Genomic DNA, 24,520 nt, shown 5'->3' with positions numbered 1-24,520 from the left:
CACAGCTTCTTTATCCACTCATCAATTGAAGGGCATCTAGGTTGGTTCCACAGTCTGGCTATGGTGAATTGAGCAGCTATGAACATTGATGTGGCTGTATCTCTGTAGTGTGCTGATTTTAAGTCCTTTGGGTATAGGCCGAGGAGTGGGATAGCTGGGTCAAATGGTAGGTCCATTCCAAGTTTTCTAAGGAATCTCCACACTGCTTTCCAGAGTGGCTGCACTAATTTGCAGTCCCACCAGCAATGTATGAGTGTACCTTTTTCCCCACATCCTCTCCAACACCTATTGTTGCTTGTATTCTTGATAATCGCCATTCTAATTGGGGTGAGATGGAATCTTAGTGTAGTTTTGATTTGCATTTCTCTTATTACTAAAGATGTTGAACATTTTTTCATATATCTTGTTGATTGCTTGTACATCTTTTTCTGTGAAGTGTCTGTTCTGTTCATTTCCTTAGCCCATTTGTTCACTGGGTTATTTGTATTCTTTGTGTAGAGTTTTTTGAGTTTGTAAGAGCTTTTTAATTTAATTTTACCCAGCCTATTGATTTTCATTTTTATTTCTTAAGCTCTAGGGGTCTTATTGAGGAATTTGATGCTTGTAAATAGATGTTGGAGTTTGGCTCTTGTGTTCTCTTCTAGCTATTGCAATGATTCTGATATAATTTTTAGGTCTTTGGTCAATTTCAAGTTGACTTTCGCATGGCATGATACATAGGGATGTAGTTCAATTCTTCTACATATGACTCTCCAGTTTCCCAACATCATTTGATTAAAAGATTATTTTTATCCACCATTATTTTTGGTACCATTGTCAAGAATTAGATGGAAGTGTAAATGCTGACTTGATTTTATGACTTCAATTTTTTTAAATGAAATAAGCCAATCCCCCCAAACCAAAGACCAAATATTTTCTCTGGTATGTGAATGCTGATTCACAATGGGGGTTGGGATAGAGAAGAATGGAGGAACTTTGGATTGGGCAGAGGGGAGTGAGGGGGGGAAGGGTGTGGGATTGGGAAGGATGGTGGAATGAGAGAGATTATTACCCATACATGATTGCACAACCAGTGTGACTCTGCATCATGTACAGCCAGAGAAGTGAGAAGTTTTGCTCCATTTGTGTATAATGAGTTGAAATGCATTTCGATGTCATGTATAACTAATTAGAACAAATTAAAAAACATTAAGAAGTTAATACATCATAATTAAGTTAGTTTAATTCTGGGGATGCAAGGTTGGTTCAATATATTCAAATCAATAAATATAATTCATCACATAAATTGAATTAAGTAGAAATTTTGCATGATCATCTCAATAGATTCAGAAAAAGTCTTGGACAAAATGGATTCATGTTAAAAACATTTAGGTAAGAGAAAGATTAAAGGAATGCTAATAGGATTATAAGAAGTCAAATCAACTTTGTTTGCAGATGATCTGATACTATACGTAGAAGACTCAAGAGTTCCCATGTGAAGAATTGTAGGACTGAAAAACAAATCCAGGAAATGTTCTTTCCTGAAGGACTTTTATTACTACTTCAATCTCGTTTTTGGTCAGCTTATGTATTGTATATCCCCTTTATTCAATTTTGGTAGGTCTTATGAGTCTAAAACTTTGTCAATATCACTGAGGTATTACAAGTTATTAGAATATACATTTTAAATAGAGTCACTAATAATCCTCTGGGTTTTACAAATATCTGTGGTGTTGCTATTTTTTTGATTTCTAATTTTGTTGCTTTCGGTTAACCCTCTCTTTCTTTGGGTTAATTTAGTGAAGGGTTGATCAGTCTAGTTTATCTTTTCAAAGAATCAACTGTTGCACTGATTCTTTGTATCTTTTATTCTTTAGTTTCATTAGCTTTGTCTTATCTTAGTTATTCCCTGTTTCTACTGGTTTGGGAATTAAATTGTTCTTGCTTTTCTAGGGACTTGAGATGTACCATTTAATTATTTATTTGGAATCTTTAAGTAGCCACTCATTACTATAAGCTTTCCTCTTATAAGTCCCTTCATAATGGCCCTGAGATTCTGATATGTTATATCTGTGTTCTGATTTATTGCTAAGAATTGCTTTCATTTCTCCCCAACTTATTCTATTACCTATTTCTCTTTCAAACTGTAACATTCAAACTTCATCTGTTAAAAATATTTCCATTTTTTTCTTGCCATTGATTTGTAATTTTAATCCTTTCTAATATGATAAGGCCCAAGGAAATATTTCAATTTTTATATATTTGTTAAGACGATATTTTTCCTAAAATATGATTGATTTGGAGAAGTTTCTGAAGTAGCTGAGAAGAAAATGTATTCTATTTTCATTGTATGAAATGTTATCTAGATATCTGCTAGGTTCATTTGATTAATAGGCCTGAAGAGTGTTTTTTTTTTTTTTCTTGAAGGACAATATATTTAATTTTTCTGCCACCACAGCTTTGGCAAGTGGTTTTGTACCAAATTTAATAGGGGTACACAGAACATTTTATGCATGGGAGGGGAAGGAAAGGGAATGAACACAAATTTTAAAACAAAAACAAAATCCCAGATAGCTTTTAGCATCCATTCCATTCCCACATTAATAAAATTTGCCTGGAAATTCCTAATAAAAAGAGAACAGAAAGCGAGGTGGGTAGGGAAGAGTAAGCTGAGGGAGAGAAAGGTTAAGGGAAAAGAGGTCAGAGGGCACTCCTAGGACAGAGCTCTCCCTGCCAGGGTCAGGAGGGTACTTAGCATGGAATGTGGGGCTTTGCTAGTTATTTCCTCCAACAGGACACCAGGTATTGTAGCTGCCAAAGGGAAGAGAAGAGGAAGGAAGCAGAGGATCATCAGTTGGAGCACAAGGGAAAAAAAACACACTTAACTTAGATGGGAAGGGTGGGAGGAAAATGTGAAGGTGGGTTTGTGTATTGGGAGAGACAGACGGGGCTGAAGAGCACTTGAACTGAAAACAAATGTCCTGAACTTCATTATTTTTTTGTTTCAAAGTTAACTTTATTTTAAAAATTTCTCTTTTTTAAATTATTTATTTATTTTTTAATTTTTTTACAGACTTCATTTTGATTCATTGTACACAAATGGGGTACTGGGGTACAACTTTTCATTTCTATGATTGTACACAATATAGATTCATACCATTCGTGTAATCATACATATACATAGGATAATAATGTCTGTCTAATTCCATCATTATTTTTAAAAATGAAATATTACCCCCTTCCTCCCAACCCTCTCTGAATTTAGTTCCTTTTGTTGTGATTTTCATTAATACTCTGCTCTGAGGTCACAGTTAGGTTTTTCTATACACTGGAGTTGAAAGAAATAGTCCAAAGTCTGAAGGTGGATTCTCTGCATAAAGTAAATAGTCCAGCTTTCCTGTTCTCCTCTTGCTGCAAAGACCAAAAAGTCTCTCCTAAAATCCCTTCCGCAATATAGTACAGTACACACTAAAAAATAAAGTGCATATGAAAAAAAAAAAAAAACCCTGGGAGAAGCCAGTCCAAACTATATAAACGTAGAAAGAATAGTGCAACATATGACTGATAACAATTATCAAAGCATGGCTTAGTGATTCCCAATAGTAGGTGTCATCATGGGATACCCAAGTCCACAAAAGTAATTTTAAAAATTAATCTTAAAAAAATCTGTCAATTAAGTGAGTAATTTGTTTTCAGGTAAATCCATACATTCTTGAGTTTCCCCCAACCCCAAAGCAGCCCTAGGAGCCTCTCTTCTCATTTTGCATGACCAATAGAACTCCTGGAACTTCCTTATAGCAGCTCTCTGGACCCAGAATCTCATCTAGACAAGGATCTGTACACCCAATCTTAGCAGATTAAAACATCATGTTTCCTCCATTGCCGGCCCTTGACTAAGTCCACCCATGCCCACCTCAACAACTATGCACTGAGGCCTCATCTGTGGAGGGATCATAATTTTCCATTAGGGTCTCATCATGCCCTGCGTGGACATCATCATGTCTGGGGAGTCTACAGGCCCAGGATCAGTGTATAGTCCATCAGGCCCCCAATCTTTGCCAAGAACCATACTCATGGAAGTAACTGGATTGCTCATCAGGGTGGGCTGGCCAGACATTGTAGATTGTTCTGGTGACATCATCCCATGGTGAAGTACCATCATGCTTTGCTGGAGAAAGCCTGGTGGTCTCATTGGGTGGTGGCCTGGCATGGATGGAGTTATGGACCAAGACGGATGTCTGGAGTTTCTATTGGCCCTGGACCTCCCATTCCAGGTAATGCTAGTCCCATTTGGGAGCTTGATGAACAGTCATCCCCTGCATGTGTGAAAAACCAGGTCCAGGACCCTGGGGCTGTTTACGGCCTGGGACTTCCTATCAAGGGAAATATTGAAGTGTGTGGCTAGGTTTCTCAGATGGAATAATGCAGGATAGATCAAACTCAGGTATTCCAGTGGTTCTGGGTTGGATGTCCTTCTGCAGATCTGGGTCTATAAAAACTGAAGGTATGCTGTTCCCCAAGACAGTGAAGGCGTCAGGACCCCCAGATCTCCAGGATTGCAAAGTTCTGCATCTGTTGACCATCTTCTGGGAAGCCCATCCTTCCTTGGAAATTGCATTGTCCCCCACTGTGGCCATTGTGAGAGAACAGGACTTGCTTAAGAGGAGATGGTACTGAAGGGAAGCCCTGGAGGAAACCCATCCATCCTTCAGGAACCATTGGAGTCTCCTGGGACCAATACCACATGATAGGACTGTGTGACATCAATCCAGGCCCCATTGGGACCCCAGGAAGAGATATGTTGGGTCCCATGGCATTCGGAGAGGATATCGGATTGAGAAAGTAACTGGATAATTCACATTTGGCTGAGGGTTGGCATTGGAACTATGGAGTTTGGACCTGAAATTCAAGGATTCTACGTATTAATGCCCATTCCTAGCATATATTCATTAACGGCAGGTTGGGAGAACAAGTAGGAGGGGAGTCATCACCAGAACTTGCCACAGTCTTTATGGCATATGGTACAATGGGGTCAAACTGGGCATTGCAAAGTTGAACATTCAAGACATCATAATTGACAGTGGGTTTTGGGAGAGGATTGGTTCTGGAGGCATGATGTAAGGTGTACTAGAGGAAAGGCTTCCAGAAATTTTTTTTAAAATTTTTAATATCTACTTTAATATTTTTTTCTTTTCAAAATATTTTCTTTTATTTTTATTATTGTAAACAAATGGGATAGATGTTGTTTCTCTATTTGTACATGGAGTCAAGGCATACCATTTGTGTAATCATAAATTTACATAGGGTAATGTTGTTTGATTCATTCTGTTATTTTTTCCCTTCCCCCACCCCTCCCACCCCTCTTTTCCCTCTTTGCAGTCCTTCCTCCATTCTTGCCCCCCTCCCTAACCCTAACTCTAACCCTAACACTAACCCCTCCCTCCCCCCATTATGTGTCATCATCCACTTATTAGCAATATCATTCGTCCTTTGGCTTTTTGAGATTGGCTTATCTCACTTAGCATGTTATTCTCCAATTTCATCCATTTGCCTGCAAATGCCATAATTTCATCATTCTTTATGGCTGAGTAATATTCCATTGTGTATATATACCACAGTTTCTTTATCCATTTATCAATTGAAGGACATCTAGGTTGGTTCCAAAATCTGGCTATGGTGAATTGAGCAGCAATGAACATTGATGTGGCTGTATCTCTGTAGTATGCTGATTTTAAGTCCTTTGAGTATAGGCCAAGGAGTGGGATAGCTGGGTCAAATGGTGGTTCCATTCCAAGTTTTCTAAGGAATCTCCACACTGCTTTCCAGAGTGGCTGCACTAATTTGCAACCCCACCAGCAATTTATGAGTGTACCTTTTCCCCACATTCTCGCCAATACCTATTGTTGCTTGTGTTCTTAATAATCGCCATTCTAATTGGGGTGAGATGAAATCTTAGGGGAGTTTTGATTTGCATTTCTCTTATTACTAGAGATGTTGAACATTTTTTTCATATATCTGTTGATTGCTTGTAGATCTTCTTCTGTGAAGTGTCTGTTCATTTCCTTAGCCCATTTGGTTGATTGAATTATTTGTATTCTTGGTGTAGAGTTTTTTGAGTTCTTTATAGATTCTGGAAATCAGTGCTCTATCTGAAGTATGAGTGGAAAAGATTTTCTCCCACTCTGTAGGCTCTCTCTTCACATTACTGATAGTTTCCTTTGCTGAGAGAAAGCTTTTTAGTTTGAATCTATTCCAGTTGTTGATTCTTGCTTTTATTTCTTGTGCTATGGGAGTCCTGTTAAGGAAGTCTGATCCTAAGCCAACAAGTTGAAGGTTTGGACCTACTTTTTCTTCTATAAGATGCAGGGTCTCTTCCAGAGATATTCACAGAGGCAAGTTGGCTGGCTGTAGGAGGTAGAAGGACACCTGAGTCTACACTTCCCAGCATGGTTAGGGAGGCCACAGCAAGAGGAGTTTTTATGGTTTGGAGAAATCCCAGGACACTGAAGGGGAGATTTTGGAGAGGGGGTCCATCCAGGTGCTGGGGCAGGAAGTGATAGAGTCTTGAGGTGAACAGGTGAAGCAGCAGCATACCCCAAGACAAGGGGAGTCTTAATGAAAGAGCAGGAGCTGGGCCTGCCAGCATTCCTGACAGCTGTGATGGAGGATGGAGGAAGCATGCCTGACAGCTGTGATGTAGGATGGGGGAACATGGGTTTCCCTGAGGGTGAGCCCATCATCAGGAACTGGACTTGGTGCATCATGGGAGAATTCAGAGGGTTAATGCCTGGGGAATGCACATGATGGCTTCCACAGATATATCCAAGGTCTCCATCCTAGGCTGCACTGAAGTAGAGGAGCTGTGTTGAGGCTAGTGGAATTACTAGAAGGGTTGAGTGGAGTGATGACATACGACTGAGCTGATTGTTAGTTCTTTGGTGGGTTCCAATTGATTCTCTGAGATTCTGTAAGCCACTATTGCTCCCTGGACCCTGAGAAATGGTAAGGAATGACCTGGGACCCAGGCCATACTTCTGTTGAGGGTACTTACTAAATGGCAGGGGTACCATCTTCTGCTGGGCAGGCAGCATGCGTGAACCACCTGGGTATAATTTCATCATCTCCTTAGGGCCTACCCCAGCCTTTCTCATCTTCCAAGATATCATCTGAGTGTTGGATCCAACATTGACATTTAGATTGTCATATCCCTTCATCCCACTAGGAACCACCCCAAACTCAAGTCCCCAATCAGGGCCTATCCTGTGGAGGCATTTCTTTTGGAATGTCACCCCTAGAAGACTCAACAGACCCTCAACTGTAGCTGAGGAAAAATGGGATTATTCCCAGGCTACATGTGGTGCTGGGAACCTGGGATCATCCTGTTCATCTCCATGCTGGGCCTGATGCCTTCCATGCTTATCCCTAGAGGGAGACCCAGGTGTTTCTCTGTTAGGTGCTGTTGAAACATTTCTTCAGGCAATCCTTTGGGGTTTGGGAAGCATTCCCCTTGGCCAGGACTATTGAAGACTCTTTGACCATGAGGGAAATTTCAACTATTTGGGATTTTTGGGCACATCATTTGGCCAACTGATTGGAGAAAGGCTTAGTCTAGATTCAGGGCTAGGCACATTTGGCCCTTCCATTTCAGAGTTTATCATTCCTGCAAATACAGGGAGGTGCATCTGACTCCCCGGCATGTTGGAATGGGGAGTCAAGCCCCTCAAGGGCAGAGAAAGTGAAATGTTGATACCATCAGAAAATGGCTCCTATATTCATATATGAGTACATAACCAGTATAATTCCACATCATGTACAACCCCAAGAATGGGAAGTTATACTCCATGTATGTATGATATGTTAAAATACATCCTACTGTAATGCATAACTAAAAAGAACAAATAAAAAAAATAGTTCTGTACCCCCAGGTAACCAGCCCTCACTAGGGGTCATCTGTTTTGGAGGAGGAGGACCTTGGACCACTTCCTACTGCCCATGCCAATGGACCATCATTTTGTGGAGGGAGCACTATTGGACACAACTTGTTCCTGTTTCCTCCTCTTCTTTTCATAAAATTCCTGGTTTGCCACTCATACTTCAGATAGAGTGCTAATTTCCAGAATCTATAAAGAACTCAAAAAACTCTACACTAAGAATACAAATAATCCAGTCAACAAATGGGCTAAGGAAATGAACAGACACTTCACAGAAGAAGACGTACAAGCAATCAACAGATATATGAAAAAATATTCAACATCTCTAGTAATAAGAGAAATGCAAATCAAAACTCCCCTAAGATTTCATCTCACCCCAATTAGAATGGCGATTATCAAGAACACAAGCAACAATAGGTGTTGGCGAGGATGTGGGGATAAAGGTACACTCATACATTGCTGGTGGGGTTTCAAATTAGTGCGGCCACTCTGGAAAGCAGTATGGAGATTCCTCAGAAAGCTTGGAATGGAACCACCATTTGACCCAGCTATCCCACTCCTTGGCCTATACCCAAAGGACTTAAAATCAGCATACAGAGATACAGCCACATCAATGTTCATAGCAGGTCAGTTCACTATAGCCAGATTGTGGAACCAACCTAGATGTCCTTCAGTTGATGAATGGATAAAGAAACTGGCATATATATACAATGGAATATTACTCCACCATGAAGAATGATAAAATTATGGCATTTGCAGGCAAATGGATGAAATTGGAGAATATCATGCTAAGTGAGATAAGCCAATCTCAAAAAACTAAAGGACGAATGATCTCACTGATAAGCGGATGAGGACATATAATGGGGGGTAGGAGGGGTTAGCGTTAGGGTTAGGGTTAGGTTTAGGGTTAGGGATAAGGAGGGTAGTAAGAATAGAGGAAGGAAGGACTGTATAGAGGGAAAAAAGGGGTGGGAGGGGTGGGGGGAAGGGAAAAAAATAACAGAATGAGTCAAATAATATTGCCCTATGTAAATTTATGATTTTTAATTAAAAAAATAAATAAAGCAATGAGAATAAAAAAAAAGAAAAGAAAAATTCCTGGTGCAGTTGCAGTCACACTGTTTACTCAGGGGTCATGTGTTCCAAGTGGTCAGGTCCTATGTGCCCAGACTAGGAGTTCATAGAAGGTGGAACCAATTTATCTGGAGAAAAGGTATATCTCTATGTCCTAGAGTGCCAAGGGAGCTCCCACATCTGTCCAGGTCCCAGGTCCCTTACCTACACTTTAGGATTGAGCCATAATGGCCTGTATTGGCCCTTCTGTTTTATTATCTGAGTTCCATCTAATACCCCAGGATTATGATGGTGTCCCCCACTTTGTCCTCCACCAAATTCTTTCTCATCAGGGAGAAACATAAGCTGGATATCTCTGAGAGGTTGTAAGGAGAGCTGGCAGTGCTCCAGCTGTTCTTGAGACAGACCATTGGGATTTTATCCCAATGGGGGGCCTCACCACTGGACACTGATAGAGCTGGAGAGGCTGTGGAATCTCTTGAAGAGTTATTGCTCTGCTGAAAGACAGGGGTCACTGCTCAATTGTTGGATATGAGCCCGCCTGAGGAGAATACAGGGTCGAGCAAGATGATGAGTGTCAGCGGCAAAGGAAACACACCAGAGCCGGGAGGTCTGTCAGCACATGAGGCACAGTAGGAATCTCGTTTATTGAGCAAATCACACAGCTTCTATGTAGGGTGGGGGCTAGGTGGGAACCAATCAGCTGAAAGGTCAGCAAGGCAGGGGGGTTCACGCAGGCGAGAGTCCCATAGGACTATATGGCAAGCAGGAGCTTGATCACATTCATGGAACTGTTGTTAATCAATCCCTGATTGTGGTCTGATTTATCGTCATTAACTATTGAAACCGCCTTTGAGGACTTGATCTTGCTCACTCGCCAGGGAGTAAGGAGTCAGCCTGAGTTAGTTAAAGTGTCATTAGTCCCAACAGGAGCTAGTGCCAGAATGGGTGGAGTTGGCTGTAGTCTGGTGTTTTAATTAGCCATTTCACTGTTGCAACTAAAAGACCCAACCAGAACAATTGTAGAGGAGGAAAGGTTTATTTGGGGGCTCACAGTTTCAGAAGTCTCAATCTGCAAACAGCAGGCTTCATTCCCAGGGCTCAATGTGAGGCAGGACATCATGGCAGAAGAGTGTGGCACAGAGAAACAGCTCACGTGATGATCAGGAAGCAGTTAGAGAGAGAGGCTTCCACTTGTCAGATACAAAGATATACCCCAAAGCCACCTCCTCCAGGCACACCCTACCACTTCAATTACCACTCTGTTAATCCCAATTAGGGGATTAATTCACTGATTGGGTCAAGACTCTTACAACCCAATTATTTCTCCTGTGAACCTTCTTGCATTGTCTCACATGTGAGCTTTTGTGGGTCACCTTACATCCAAACCATAACATCTGGTGTTCTGGGAAGAATTCTCATCCTGGTTGGCTGTAGCTGGAGTAGTTTTGGGAGAGGTATCCAATCATTCTAAAAGGCAGATATCTGTGTATTCAAAGGGGCTGTGTCTATTTCTGTCTTGCTGTTAGTGATGTTCTGGATGTGGAAAGAGATAACCGTTTCACCCTAGCCCTTCAGTACAACTTCTACAGCTTTATTGACCATCTCAGTAGCAAACACATACACACCCATTTGGCTGCAGTCTTCTAAGCAGGTGTGGGCTCTGGGGAAGTAGCTTGGCCACGGGAAGTGGTGGAAGATCTGGAGGCTGTAGCAGTTGATGGGGTCAAGGAGTATGGTGTGTGCTTGGAATCCTGAGACTATGTATGATCAGCAGAATTACATTTTTCATGTCAGAGTCATTGTTTGGAATTCCAGGTTCTCTGTTATCAAAGGAGTCAGTGGAAATACTTCACTTCCTTTGCCCCTTGCCCTTGATGCCATTTCCAGTCCTATTCTTCAGCCTCGTGCTCCAATCTGGGTCAGGGAGTGCTTAGGGATATGAACCCCACTCCTGGAATCATAGGGGGATGGCTGGGATTGACTGATTGAGCCCACCTTAATTCGATTGGAGAATTTGGAATCCATCTGGCAGTTTCCTGATGGGGACACCACTGTAAGGGGACCTATCATCACCTCCTGCTTTGATTTATGGATATTCTGTGTGTTTCCTTATGGAGAGCTCCTCAGTTTAGGGTTATTGGAATGCACTAATTCAAATCTTGAGCTTGCAGTCACAAAATGGGATGAGTTCACTGAATTTCTCTCAGGTTGTTACAGAAGCAGCTGCTGGGGGCAGCAGCAGTGGCCCACTGATTGCTTTGTGTTTCCCTTAGCACTGGCCACCTGTATTCCTTTTTCCTCTGTGTTTTTCTCTGCTGTATAAGGGGGCCATTTCCCCTTGCAACTCCTGGATTTTCTGAGTGTGTGCCTCCTGCAAAAATCTGGCATCTTCAGGGCACTAAAAGCCCCAAGGATGATGAAACTGTAGTACTCATACTGGAGGTGGTGAGTACAGAAACCCTTTCCTTAAAGGTGACCCTCACCTTTCAAGGTGTTCAATTTTCTCTCTTCTTCTATATCAGGATGCAATAGCTTTCTGAGAATTATCTCTATCACCCAAACCAAAGGGAGTTTTTAATGCAAAGTGGAAGGTCACTAGCTAGTCCCACAATCAGTCAACATCTCTTTCCACTCTCTCCTGGTGACCTTTGCTTACATTTCTGCAATTTCCATCACTCTTCCTGTCTTACAATATGGAGGCAGGAGTCAGGGGTGGGGCTTCAATCAGGATCAGCTTTTAAGCCCCAAGGGGCTGGGGTCCCAGCCAGCAGCAGTAGTGGCACAGCAAGTCTCCCTAGTCACCCCCCAACATGCCTGCCCTCCCTCCCTGTCTCCTCTGGTCATAGCTAAGGCAGCAGCCATCATCCCTCCTGAGCACACACACATAGGCTCCATTGTCAGCTGATGCTTCCCCCTTTCCAGATCCTCGTTCCTTGTACCACACCTTCCTCCTCCCCATGATCATCCCCCAGATGTAAGACGCCAAGAAAGTTACTCCAGCCCTACTTCCGATGCCAGCAGAGAAGTGCCCCCTCTCCTGGCCCCATTGTCCCACTGGCAGGGGATTAGGGACTGACCCTCCCTGACTAGGTGCCTGAAGAATTTTAATTTATGTCTGGATGACCTATTTCTTGGTGAGATCACTGTGATAAGTAGAGTTTGTTATATAGAAGTAGATACACCAATGCTTGGGGTATAAATATTTACTATAATCAAATGTTGTTGGATAGTTCCTTTTCCAGTATGAAGTGACCCTCCTCTTCTTTTCTGATTAATATTGACCTGAAGTCTATTTTGTCAGATATGTGATTAGCCAATACTGCTTGTTTGGGGTATCTATGTGTGAGTTATATCTTTTTCCATTCTTTTACCTACTGAAAACCGCCACTTCTTAGCCCAGGTTGCTTCAAGCGGCTCACAGCCACTTATTGCTCTTACAGCCCGACCACCGGGACAAAAGACATGTACTCTTCAGGAGTTCATGAAGCAGCTTCCCGTTTATTCAGATAACACCCTCAATATATAAGTAGTCTCATGAGTAAGCAATTGTAACTAGATATGTCCATCCAATCCGTTAAAAGTCAAGTGATCACTCGCTCAAGCATACATGGAAAGTATATCTGTTCATGCGCTAGACGGCTGAACTGATTATCATACAGCCAATTGTAAATGCTTCCTGCCTTTCTCCAGGCATAATAAGGACGCCGTTTGCTCTTTGCCAGTCGCCATCTTTAGATGCACGTGGCGTAACCCTGGGCCCTGGGTCTCCCCGTCACATTTACCTTCAGTCTATGGATGCCTTTGCCAATAACTTGAGTCATTTGTATACAACATACAGTTAGATCTTGCTTTTTAATCCACTCTGACAGTCTATGTCTTTTTATTGGAGAATTGAGACGTTTATATTCAATGTTATTACATGGAGATGATTTTTATTTCCTTCCTTATTAATTTTTGTTAGATATTTTCAGTTATGCATAGTAATTGAGTTCTTCCTGACGTATATTTTCCATACATGCATGGAATTCAGTTAATGGATTCTCCCCTTTTCCCTCTGCCTTTTTTGCACATCCTCAATTCCTTCTGTCCATATTGATTTATTTTTAATGTTTAATTCATTCCTGATTTTTCATTTCTTACCTACACTTCTAATGAGATCCATTCATTTGTTGGCTCTAGAGTCTGTTCTTAATTTCATCTTCATGATAAATGTCTTTAAATATGTTCTGTGCTGCTGGCTTTGTAGTCATGAATTGTTTTATACTTATCTTGGAAGATTCTTTCAATTTGTGAAGGATAGCTTTGCTGGATATAAAATCTTGAATGGCAATAATTTTTATTTTTATGTGAGTAGTACACATTACTAAAAGCCCTCCTGGCTTTTAGAATCTATGCTGAGAAATGAGCTTAACTCAAATTGGCAGACCTCTAAATGTGACCTGCTGTTTCTCTCCTGAGGTGTCTATGAGACTGTTTTTGTTCTATATATTAGAAATTGATTTATACTAAGTCTTGGAGACACTCTTTTAAAAATTTTTGTTGATGGGGGCTTCTGGATGCCTCCTGTATTTTGATCTCCATCTGATTCCCAAGGTTTGATTTTTTTCTCATACTTTTTCACCAAAAAGGTTATGCATTAGGCAGGCACTTTTGTGCACACATGTAATCCCAGTGGCTCAGAAGACTGAGGCAGGAGGATCAGGAGTTCAAAGCCAGCCTCAGTAACTTAGCGAGGTTATAAGTAACTTAGGGAGACCCTGTCTCTAAATGAAATGTGAAAAGGGCTAGGAATGTGGCTTAGTGGTTAAGTGCCCTGGGTTCAAACCCCAGTATCAAAAAAATAAATAAATAAAAAAGAAAAAAGAAAAGAAAGAAAGAGGTTATGCATGTCTTCAATGTGTATCTCAGTGCCTTCCTCAAGGCCAATCATCCTTAGATTTGGTTTATTGATGTTTTCCTGGAATTTCTGAATAGTCTGACCATGGTCATTTATCATCTTTACTTTATTGCGCATGGAGTTTTCAAGACCATACATCTTGTCTCTGAGGCCTGAATATATTTCCTCAATTTCTCTAATCTAGTAGTTTAATTTTGACTGAGTTTTTAATATGATTCTTTTTATCTTTTCAAGGTTATCTGTCTGGTTCTTTTTCACAATATCTATCTCTATTGAAATTACCTTTGGTTTCTTGTGTTTTATCTCCTAATTACTCCTTAGATCTGTTAGTTTGTTCATCATTTAACTGTCAATGTTTTGCATTCCTTGCCTGGAATTTCATCCAGTTGAAAGACTGAAGATTCTGTTTTCAGGGAACATGTTATAAACTTTTTGAGGTGTCCTATTTCCTTGATTTCTCATTTTTTCTGTATTTCTAGGTCGAGATTTTCCTATCTGCTAGATATGGGTCTTTCTCCTAATTTTATCTAGGGGATTCTTTAATAGGATGTTTTCCCTTTTTCTATGTGCCTTGAGCCAGGGGTATAGCTCTGAATCAAAAGATCCAGTCAAAATTTTATTTGAGCTTTGACCAATCTTTTACACCCCTATGAAGGAAGATGATAATGATGTGAGGCTGAGACAGGAGGACTGCTAGTTTCAGGCCAGCCTCAGAAAATTAGCAAGGCCCTAAGCAACTAGTAGCAAACCATATATCTGAACAATGAACTTCAAGACATTATTAATCAGAAAAGACAGGAAGGTTACTTCATACTGGAAAAGGGAACTATGTAACAAGAAAATATAATAATAATAAATATTTATACCACAATCAGATGTTCATATGGGAAACCAGGAACAAGGAGACCTTTTAGTTCTTGGAATCCCCAGCCTTTATTGCCCTAAGCACAATCCTCTCTGAAACTATTTCCACCATTCTGGTCTAGGCACATTCTTGACCCCAAAGTAGGCAACTTCTGGGTCAGGCTGGTGGCTTCTTTTGAGTTTTCAACCCCCCAGTCTCTGCTAGCTGTAGTGGGGCCACTCAAAGTGGTTCCCAACATAATGATGATCCCCCTCAGAATCTCTGCTCCTTAGCCAAAAGTTTTTGAATGTTTTTCTCCCAACAACTTCCCCCACTATCTCTGGGTCATTTCAGATCACCCTCCCTCTCTATTCCACAGGTTCCTCCATGCCCGTTTTATCTGCTGCACTTCCTCTTTCTCCTCTCCTTTCCCCTTTCTTTTCCCCTTCCCCTTCTTCTTCCTCTCCTCTCCTTCCCTGTCCTCTTTCCTTTCTACCTCCTCCACCTCCTCCTCTTCCCCTTTCTCCTCTTCTTCCTCCTCCTCCTTCTTCTTCTCCTCCTCCTTCTTCTTCTCCTCCTCCTTCTTCTTCTCCTCCTCCTTCTTCTTCTCCTCCTCCTTCTCCTCCTCCTCCTTCTTCTTCTCCTTCTCCTTCCTCCTCCTCCTCCTCCTCCTCCTCCTTCTTCTTCTTCTTCTTCTTCTTCTTCCTTCTCCTCCTCCTCCTCCCTCCTCCTCCTCCTTCTCCTCCTCCTCTTCTTCTTCTTTCTCCTCCCTGTCTCTCTCTCTGTCTTGTTCACCCTCCCCTCAGCAGTAGGCTGGTGCCATTGACACCATTTCCAGTCAAGCTGACATATCTCCAATGTATAATTTCTTATAATTTGTTTAGTTTCCAGCTTTCTGTGTCTGTATGGTTATCTTGCTGTCCATTGTTTAATTCAGTGAATTGTCTTAGTAATCCACCTCACTGAGGAATAGACTTCCCACTTTTTAAATATGAAGCTGAGGAACAGTTGGGAGCTACACTCCTACTCTAAACTCATATCTCCTCCTTTCATAATTCAACTTTTTCATTTACACATATAAGTGAGATAATGTGGTATTTGCCTTTCTATATATCTTATTTAACAAAACACAAGGTCCTCCAAGTCAATTCAATATTTGCAAATAACAGAAATTCATTCTTAAGACTGAATAGTGCTCCATTGTGCATACATATACCACAATTTCTTTTTTTAAAATTTATTTATTTTAATTAAAAATCATAAATTTACATAGGGCGATATTGTTTTATTCATTCTGTTATTTTTTCCCTTCCCCCTTACCTCTCCCACCCCTCTTTTCCCTCTATACAGTCCCTCCTTCCTCCATTCTTGCCCTCCCCCACCCCATTATGTGTCATTATCCACTTATCAGGGAGATTCGTCCTTTCGTTTTTTGAGATTGGCTTATCTCACTTAGCATGATATTCTCCAATTTCATCCATTTGCCTGCAAATGCCATAATTTTATTATTCTTCATGGTGGAGTAATATTCCATTGTATATATATGGCACAGTTTCTTTACCCACTCATCAATTGAAGGACATCTAGATTGGTTCCACAATCTGGCTATTGTGAATTGAGCAGCAATGAACACTGATGTGGCTGTATCTCTGTAGTATGCTGATTTGAAGTCCTTTGGGTATAGGCCAAGGAGTGGGGTAGCTGATAGCTGGGTCAAATTTCTGTATTGATTCATCTTTTGAAGTACACTTAGGTCAATTTTATAACTTGGCTATTGTGAATAATGTTGCAATTAATACAGGACTGCAGATATATTTTTGCCACACTGCATTATTTTCCTTTGTATATCATCAGTAGTGGCATTGTTGGATTATATGAGAAACTGTGTGTGTGTGTGTGTGTGTGTGTGTGTGTGTGCAATAGGTTATTGAACCCAGAGCCTCTTGCATGCTAGACAAGTTCTCTATTAATATGCTACACTGCCAATCATATTTTTTTGAGAAACTTCCATGTTATTTCCCATAATGTTTGTACTACTTTACATTTCCAGCAACCACTTAAGAGCATTCTCTTTCCTTCACTTCCTTGACAACTCTTCATTTTAAATCTCTTTGATAATAGCCATTCTAACAGGTGTGAAATATGTCATCATGAGTTCAGTCTCCACTTCTCTGAATACTAATGATGTTAAGCACTTTTTCATATACTTGGCCATTTGTATGTTTTTATGACCCTTGTCCATTTTTAAATCAAGTTATTTCTTGAGGTTGAATTATGTTAGTTTCTTGTATTTTAGAAACTAATACCTTATCAAATTACAGTTTGCAAATACTTTCTTTAAATTTTAGCTTGTCTCTCCACTCTGTGATTGCTTCAATCATGTCTTCACTTTTGTTGTCTACATTTTTGGGGTCTTATGAAAGAAATCTCTGCTTAGATCAATGTTATGAAGAAGAACATATTTGAACCTATGAAACTACAAGAAGAAAACATAGGGATATTCAGCTTTTCTTTAATAAGATACCTTTATTACTGATTAAATTTTCCTACTCATTATTGACCTGCTCTCATGTTCTATTTCTTCATGATTCGGTCTTGATAGATTTTTATGTGTCTAGGAATTTCTCCATTTATTCTAGGTTATCCAATTTATTGGTATATATTTGTTCACAGTAGTTTCTTGTGCTCCTTTGTATTTGTGTTGTACCAGTTATAATATCTTCTTTTTTCCGGTTTTATTTATTTGATTATTCTACCAGGGATAGAAGCTGTGGGAGGTTAGAAGTGGAGATTGAGATAAAGAATCTGGAATATAGGGTCAGGAAGGCAGACTTTTGATCTCAGAGAATCATGAAAAGCTAAAATTGTCAGAGATAGTGTTAGAATTGTCAGGGAACAAAACAGAAGAATGGAGTCCAGGTAATCAGATAAGGCCAAACTAATTGAAGAGTAGTTAGTGTCCATGAAGGTCAAATAATGCCCAAATAAATAAATAAATATGCAACTCCAAATACAAGACAGACAGAGAATCAAAGAGTGGGACACTAAGTCACAGGAGACAATGAAGTACTCTTTGGTCCTAGATGAAAAGTGGTTCCTTCATTACTCTCATGGACCAATAAGGGAGCCTGGGTTCATAAATACTTGATGCTTTGTGATGTCTAAGCCAAGCATTTAATTGGATCACTGGGTTTTTTGTTTTTGCTCATGTTTTGGAACATCTGAATTGAATGCCTTTAAGGTGAAGTATATTTTCTCCTGTTTACCACATCCTCCCTACCATTCTCTATCAACTCCTAGTTTAGCTTGTGTCCAGCCTTCAAAGATTATTTAACTTACTTACAACCCTTAAGACATTTGAGTTTTTTATTTCTGGCCTTCTTCCTGCTGGTGAAACACACTTAAATCTAGGTAAAAGTGCTAGACCTCCTGGAATGTTTTTAAACTTATCTGAAAAGACAATGTGAGGGCTAATGAATACAAAACAGAATGGTTTGCACTAGGTTTAATTGTACTTTATGTCCTGGTAATTTGATGGCACACACACTGTTGTATATTTTAAGGTAGGAGATATGCTTATTGATATATATATATAGGTACACATATTTGTACATATATGTTTAACATAGTGAGATATTAATATGCTTAGAATACTAGAAAAAGAATAGGTTAGTATAAGCTGAAGTCATGAAAAAAGGCTTCTTGATGAAGATGGGATATAGGCTGGTCCTTGAAAGATAGATAGGTTTGAATTGGGAAAAGGAAATGAAATTCATTCTATTAGGTTGAGCCATATAAAATTACAAATATTTTATACATGAAAATAGTAATTACACATCAATAAATTCAATAAATAGGAATGTCATATGGTTAATATTAAAAGGTTAGGAAAATAATATTATAAAAAGAATTAAGGTTCATATCTGGCCTTTCTGGAATTAAGGAGTTTCTGAGAAGGAGAGGAGGATAGCTAACTGGTTAGGAAGTGGCTAAGATTTAAGAATAATCTTTTCAGATGATGTGGCTCATTCCTGTAATTCTAGCAACTAGGGAGGTTGCGGCAGGAGGATATGGAGTTCAAAGCCTGCCTCAGCAACTTAGCAAGGCCCTAAGCAATTCAGTGATATCCTGTCTCTAAGTAAAATATTAAAAAGGGTTGGGGATGCTGCTCAGTGGTAAATAAATAAATAAATAAATAAATAGGAATAATTTTTTGTCAAACTAGTGTGGTCTTGACTATGGGATATAGAAAACTATTATAAGCTAGTTAATAGAGGAGTGACAAGTTGAGAATATAGTATTTTGATGGAAAAAGAGTGTATTTTGAGGCCAGAGACACAGATGATTCTACTCGTGGTGCAAATTTTTAAAGTTTCTCCAAGTTAATTTGCACATTATTATGAAGCAGGGTGAACCAATTAGTGTTGCTGAGCTCTTGTGTTTACAAATCACAGTTTACGAACCACTAAACCACAGTTTACAAACCTTTGGGAGCATGTGTACACACTTATGGGTATAAGTACATAAATAAAACGCTTATTTAAATATGTTTACAGTTTTAAATTAAATCATTTGAAAATATATGCATATATATAAAGTGAGCTGGTGTTGGTTAGAAGAGACAAAATGAGCATGCTCACAATGAAATCAATTGGTCAATTTATAATAGCTACCTACTGCTTACCTGCAGTGTTGGTTTTGAACTTCACACTTTCTTCAATTATCTAAATGGTTTTATACCATGATGAATTATGAGTTAAAACAGAACACACTATTAACACTGATACAATATACAAAATTAAATCAAAAGCATAAAATAATAAATTTGAAAATTTGTCTCAAGACACTGAACACAAGATACACAAGTTGTATTCATATGATAAAAATATTTATGTAAAAGGGAGGGCATGGTAGTACACACCTGTAATCTTAGCTATGCAGGAGGGTGAGTCAGGAGGATTTAAAGTTTGAGGTCAACCAGGGCTATTTATGGAGACTGTGAAAAAATGAAAATATTTAACGGCTAGGGGTATTACTCAGTATTAGAGCACTTGAGTAGTATTCACAAGGCCTTGAGTCAATCTCTAGTAACATAAAACACAATTCTCAGGCAACATAATAAAATATCTCTAATATCTCAAAAATCAATGAATCAGTGTAAGAGAGAGAAAGCAGACCAAAATTCACATTTAGTTTAGTTTTTCTTTCCTAAGAATAAAGACTATCCTCTTATTTATTAATTGATGGCAGCCTAAAATCTCTCATAACTCATTATTTTAAAATAAAACACCAAAATTATATTAATAAACCAGCTGCTTAAAGAACATAAAACTCAGGAATTATAAATACCTGATATTTGGCTGCATTTGCCTATCATTATACAAAGCAGTCTAAATTATTAGACCCATTGAAATATTTTATATAGTTGAAAATGTTAGAGATATTTTCCATGTTATTATCAGATATTCAGTAAAGTTAATTTGAAAAGAACTGCAATGTGGTGTCCTTCATCAATAATAAAATATCTCAATAAATACATGATATTTTTGATATTTTTAAATACATGATATTTTTAATTCTATCATTAAAGAAAGACTGAGGAGAAAATAAAAAATTGAAAGATAAAACTTTTTCTATCTATTCATTTATATATATAGTCAATTTTCAATAAAATATATGCTAGTTTTGAATATATTTGTTTATAAATCATAATTTTACTTACCTAATTTACATTTTCAATGTGTATTGATTTTAAAGGGAAAAGGTATGTGTCCTTATCTGCTAATTGTTTTCCTTTAAATTAAATAATACTATCTCAAATACAGAATTTAAAACGTTTATAGTCATCTTAAAATAACTACTTTGTCTTTTTTTTTAATTTTTTTTTATTGTAAACAAATGGGATACATGTTGTTTCTCTGTTTGTACATGGCGTAAAGGCATACCATTTGTGTAATCATAAATTTACATAGAGTAATGTTGTTTGATTCATTCTGTTATTTTTTCCCTTCCCCCCACCCCTCCCACCCCTCTTTACCCTCTATACAGTACTTCCTTCCTCCATACTTGCCCCCCTCCCTAACCCTAACTCTAACCCTAACACTAACCCTACTTTGTCTTATATAATGAAAAATAAAATAATTTTTCTTTCTTAATTTTAAGTAGATTAAGAAGATTAAATGTAATTTAAAAGTTAAAAACAGTTGGGAAAACTCTTTTCAAATCCTTCTGCGGCCTGAGAAATTGCTTGCTGACTCATTTTTAATACTAAGGAATATAATTGGGACCTCACACCTGCTAGACAAATACTCTATCACTGAGCTACATCTCCAGCCAAGTTATATACATTCTTAAGGCTGGGATTAGCAATTATCCTATACCCCTATATAAAGAATTTCAAATTATTACCTCTACATTGGACATACCTAGCAGCCCGGACTGTTTCTATTCTGTTTTCTGTAGATTCTTAGATTCATTTAGTTTTAATAGGTAATTCATCTGGAAGCAATTATTTGCATAAATGAAAGCCACATTTTCTACTTTTTCTGGCAAGTAGTTCCAAGCCAAGCTCTCATTCTTTTTCTTTTTCTTTTTTCTTTTTTCTTAATTCAGAGTAGTTAGCCCTTTTTAGGAGTCCTTAGAACATATAAAAGAAACAGATGTTTTGGCCGTTCACTTAATCTCCTTGCCAGCCAGGATCACAACCTGTGCAACTTCCCCTTAGCACAAATGGAACCAAACCTGCTAACTCATTGCCTTTTCAGAAGTATACAAGTCACAGTTGTTTACCTGGCCTTCAAGATTTTCTCAGATATGGATCTGCAGTTTCCTTGTGCTTTTTTCATCTCATTAATTCTATTAACCCCAAAATGTATCATTTTTATGTGGCGAGAATGCTTAAAAACCTTTCTTTTCATTGTTTTGAAATATATAGTATATTATTATTAACTGTAGTCACCATGCTGTGCAATTAGAACAGCAGAATTTATTCCTCCTGTCTGTAATTTGTACCAGTTAAGTAACATCTCCCTATTTCCCATCCATCTTTTCCCAACATCTGAGAACCACCATTCTATTTTGTACATCTATGTTTGATTATTTTAGATTCTACATGCAAATGAGAACATGTAGCATTTGTCTTTCTGTGCCTGCCTATTTCACTTAACATAATATATACTAGGTACATCCATGTTGTCATAAATGACAGAATTTCATGTTTTAAAGGCTGTATAGTATTCCATTTTGCATATATATTAGCTTTTTAGAGTCATTCATCTATTGGCAAATACCAAGGTAACATCCATATCTTGACTATTGTGACTAATATTGCAATGAAGGTGAGAGTGCAGACATCTCTTTGACATAAAAATTTCAATTTCCCAGTAATGATATTTCTGGATCACATATTATTTTTAATTTTTTGAGGAAACTCCATACTGTTTTTCAAAATGGCTATACTGATTTACGATAACACCAATAATGTATTTTCCTACATTTTGCCAACATTTGTCATCTTTCAACTTTTTGATAATAGCCAATCTAACATGGATGTGGTGATACTTCACTGTACTAACTTGCATTCTTTCAATAGTTAGCAATATTAAGAATTGATTCATATATATGTTTTGGCTATTTGTATGTAATCTTTTGAGAAAAGGCTATTCAAGTAATATGCCCATTATTTACCCAGGTTATTTTTTCTTATTATTGAGTAGTTTGAGTTTCTTATATATTTTGGATATTGGGCTGTTATCTGATATATGATTTGCAAATATTATCACCCAATCTATAGGCTGTATCCTCATTCTGTGAATTTTTTTCCTTTGATATTCAGAAGGTTTTAAGTTTGTTCCAATCCTATTTGCCTGTTTTTTGCTTTTGTTGCCTGTGTTTAGTAACCATATCCACAAAATCACTGCTTAGACCACTGTCCTGAAGTTTTCCCTCTATGTTTTCTTGTAGTAATTCTAAAGATTCAGGACTGATATTTAATATTTTAAGTAATTTTCAGTTGATATTTATAGGGAATGAGATAAGGGTATATTTTCTTTCTTTTGTATGTACATAACCAATTTCCCCAACATAATTTATTATTGAACAGACTCTCCTTTCCCAATCTCGTGTTCTCAGCATTTTTGTGGAAAATAAATTGATCACAGGTGTGCAGGTATGTGTACATGGGTGTGTGTGTTTCTGGGTCAAATAGTACTTTTATTTTGACTTTTTATTAGTGAAGTACAATTTTACATAACAGTGAGTTTCATTTTGACATACTCATAAATATATATAACATAGTTTTCTCCATTTATATACCCAATACTTCTCATTCCCTCCCCTCTTCCCTCAATCAGTATTCCATTTCTTTCTTTATTTTATTGGCACAATATAGTTATATATAAAATTAGAGTGCATTGTGATATATTCATAGATGCACATAGCTAAATTTAGTCTACTTCATTCCCCATTTCTTCATCTTTCCCTCCCCATTCCCTTTACTTTGGTACCCCACTACTATTCTATTGATCTCATTTGTATTTTCACAAGATCTCTTTTTATATTACTTTTTCCTCTCTATTTTCCACAGATCACACTAAACATTGGAACCTTGACTTTCTGAGTCTGGCTTATTTCACTTGGCATGCAGATGTGTAGGTATATTTATGGGCTTCCTAATCTGTTCCAATGGTTGATGTGTGTGTTTTTACGCCAGTACTATGCTGTTTTGATCATAATAGCTTTGAAATCCAGTATCATTTTGCATCCAGCCTTTTCTTTTGGTCAAGATTGATTTGGCTATTCAGGGTCATTTAAGAATCATTATAAATTTCAGGCTTGCTTTTTTTTATACTTCTCTGGTTAATGACATCTGTATTTTGATACAGATTACATTGAATTTGTACATTGCATTGGGTTATATGGACATTTTAGCAATATTAACTTTTCTAATTCATGAAAAAATAGGTTTTCTATTTATTTGTATCATCTTCAATTGTTCTCATCAACATTTTATATTTTTTAGTATACATATCTTCAACTTCCTTGGTTAAATTACTTCTATAATGCTTTTGTAAATGGGATTGTTTCCTAATTTTTTGTCAGTATATTCTTAATGTATGCAAATGCTACTGATATTTATAAGTTGATTATGCTCCTGTAACTTTGTTGAATTCATTTATGCACCTAACACATTTTTGGGGAATTGTCGAGTAAATTTTTTTATATAGAGATCATAACATCAACAAATAAAGACACTTTCATTTAATATTTTCTATTCGGATGTCTTCCATTTCCTTATCTTGCCTAAATGCTTGACTAGGACCTTAAGAACCATGTTGAACAGGAGTGATAAGCAAGGGCATTGTAATCTTTTCACTGATCTTAGCGTAGAAGACTTTAATTTCTCATATTTAAGTATGATGTTAGCTGTGGAGTCATCATATATGACCTTTACTGTGCTGAAGAACATTATTTCTATACCTAATTGACAGTTTTTATCATGAAAGTTTCTTAAATTTTGTCAAATGCTATCTCTGTATCTATTGAGATGGATATATTTTATCTTTCATTCTTTTAATAGGGTGAATAACATATATTGATTTCTGTATGCTAAATTAACCTTACACTCCAAGATGAATCCCAATTGAACCTGGTGAATGTCTTTTTAGCATACCCTATAAATAACCATGGGTGCAATGTGTTATAATAGAAAAATGACAGGGGACGACATAACAAAATATTTGAATGAAATGAAGGTGACGTAATGTAGGCATTAATTAAATAATAATATAAATA

General features: G+C 38.0%; 2 pseudogenes across 2 annotated transcripts in view; both read right to left on the bottom strand.

Annotated features, from left to right (window-relative positions):
- Window positions 1-3,844: 3,844 nt before the first annotated feature.
- LOC306651112 (B-cell CLL/lymphoma 9 protein-like) lies at window positions 3,845-7,193 on the bottom strand (annotated as a pseudogene). The gene is made up of 2 exons: window positions 6,368-7,193; window positions 3,845-5,150 (listed from the first exon to the last, which is right to left on the bottom strand). The product of its transcript is annotated as a B-cell CLL/lymphoma 9 protein-like (transcript).
- Window positions 7,194-10,454: 3,261 nt separating this feature from the next.
- Window positions 10,455-24,520, bottom strand: part of LOC306651111 (B-cell CLL/lymphoma 9 protein-like) — a 61,719-nt pseudogene continuing 47,653 nt past the window's right edge. Inside the window, exon 2 of the transcript in view lies at window positions 10,455-11,151. The product of the transcript in view is annotated as a B-cell CLL/lymphoma 9 protein-like (transcript). The remainder of the gene's footprint in view (window positions 11,152-24,520) is intronic.

This window comes from Sciurus vulgaris (genome assembly GCF_902686455.1).
Source record: "Sciurus vulgaris genome assembly, chromosome: X".
In the NCBI taxonomy this organism is placed as follows: domain Eukaryota; kingdom Metazoa; phylum Chordata; class Mammalia; order Rodentia; family Sciuridae; genus Sciurus; species Sciurus vulgaris.
This window is presented reverse-complemented; position numbering and strand designations above follow the sequence as displayed.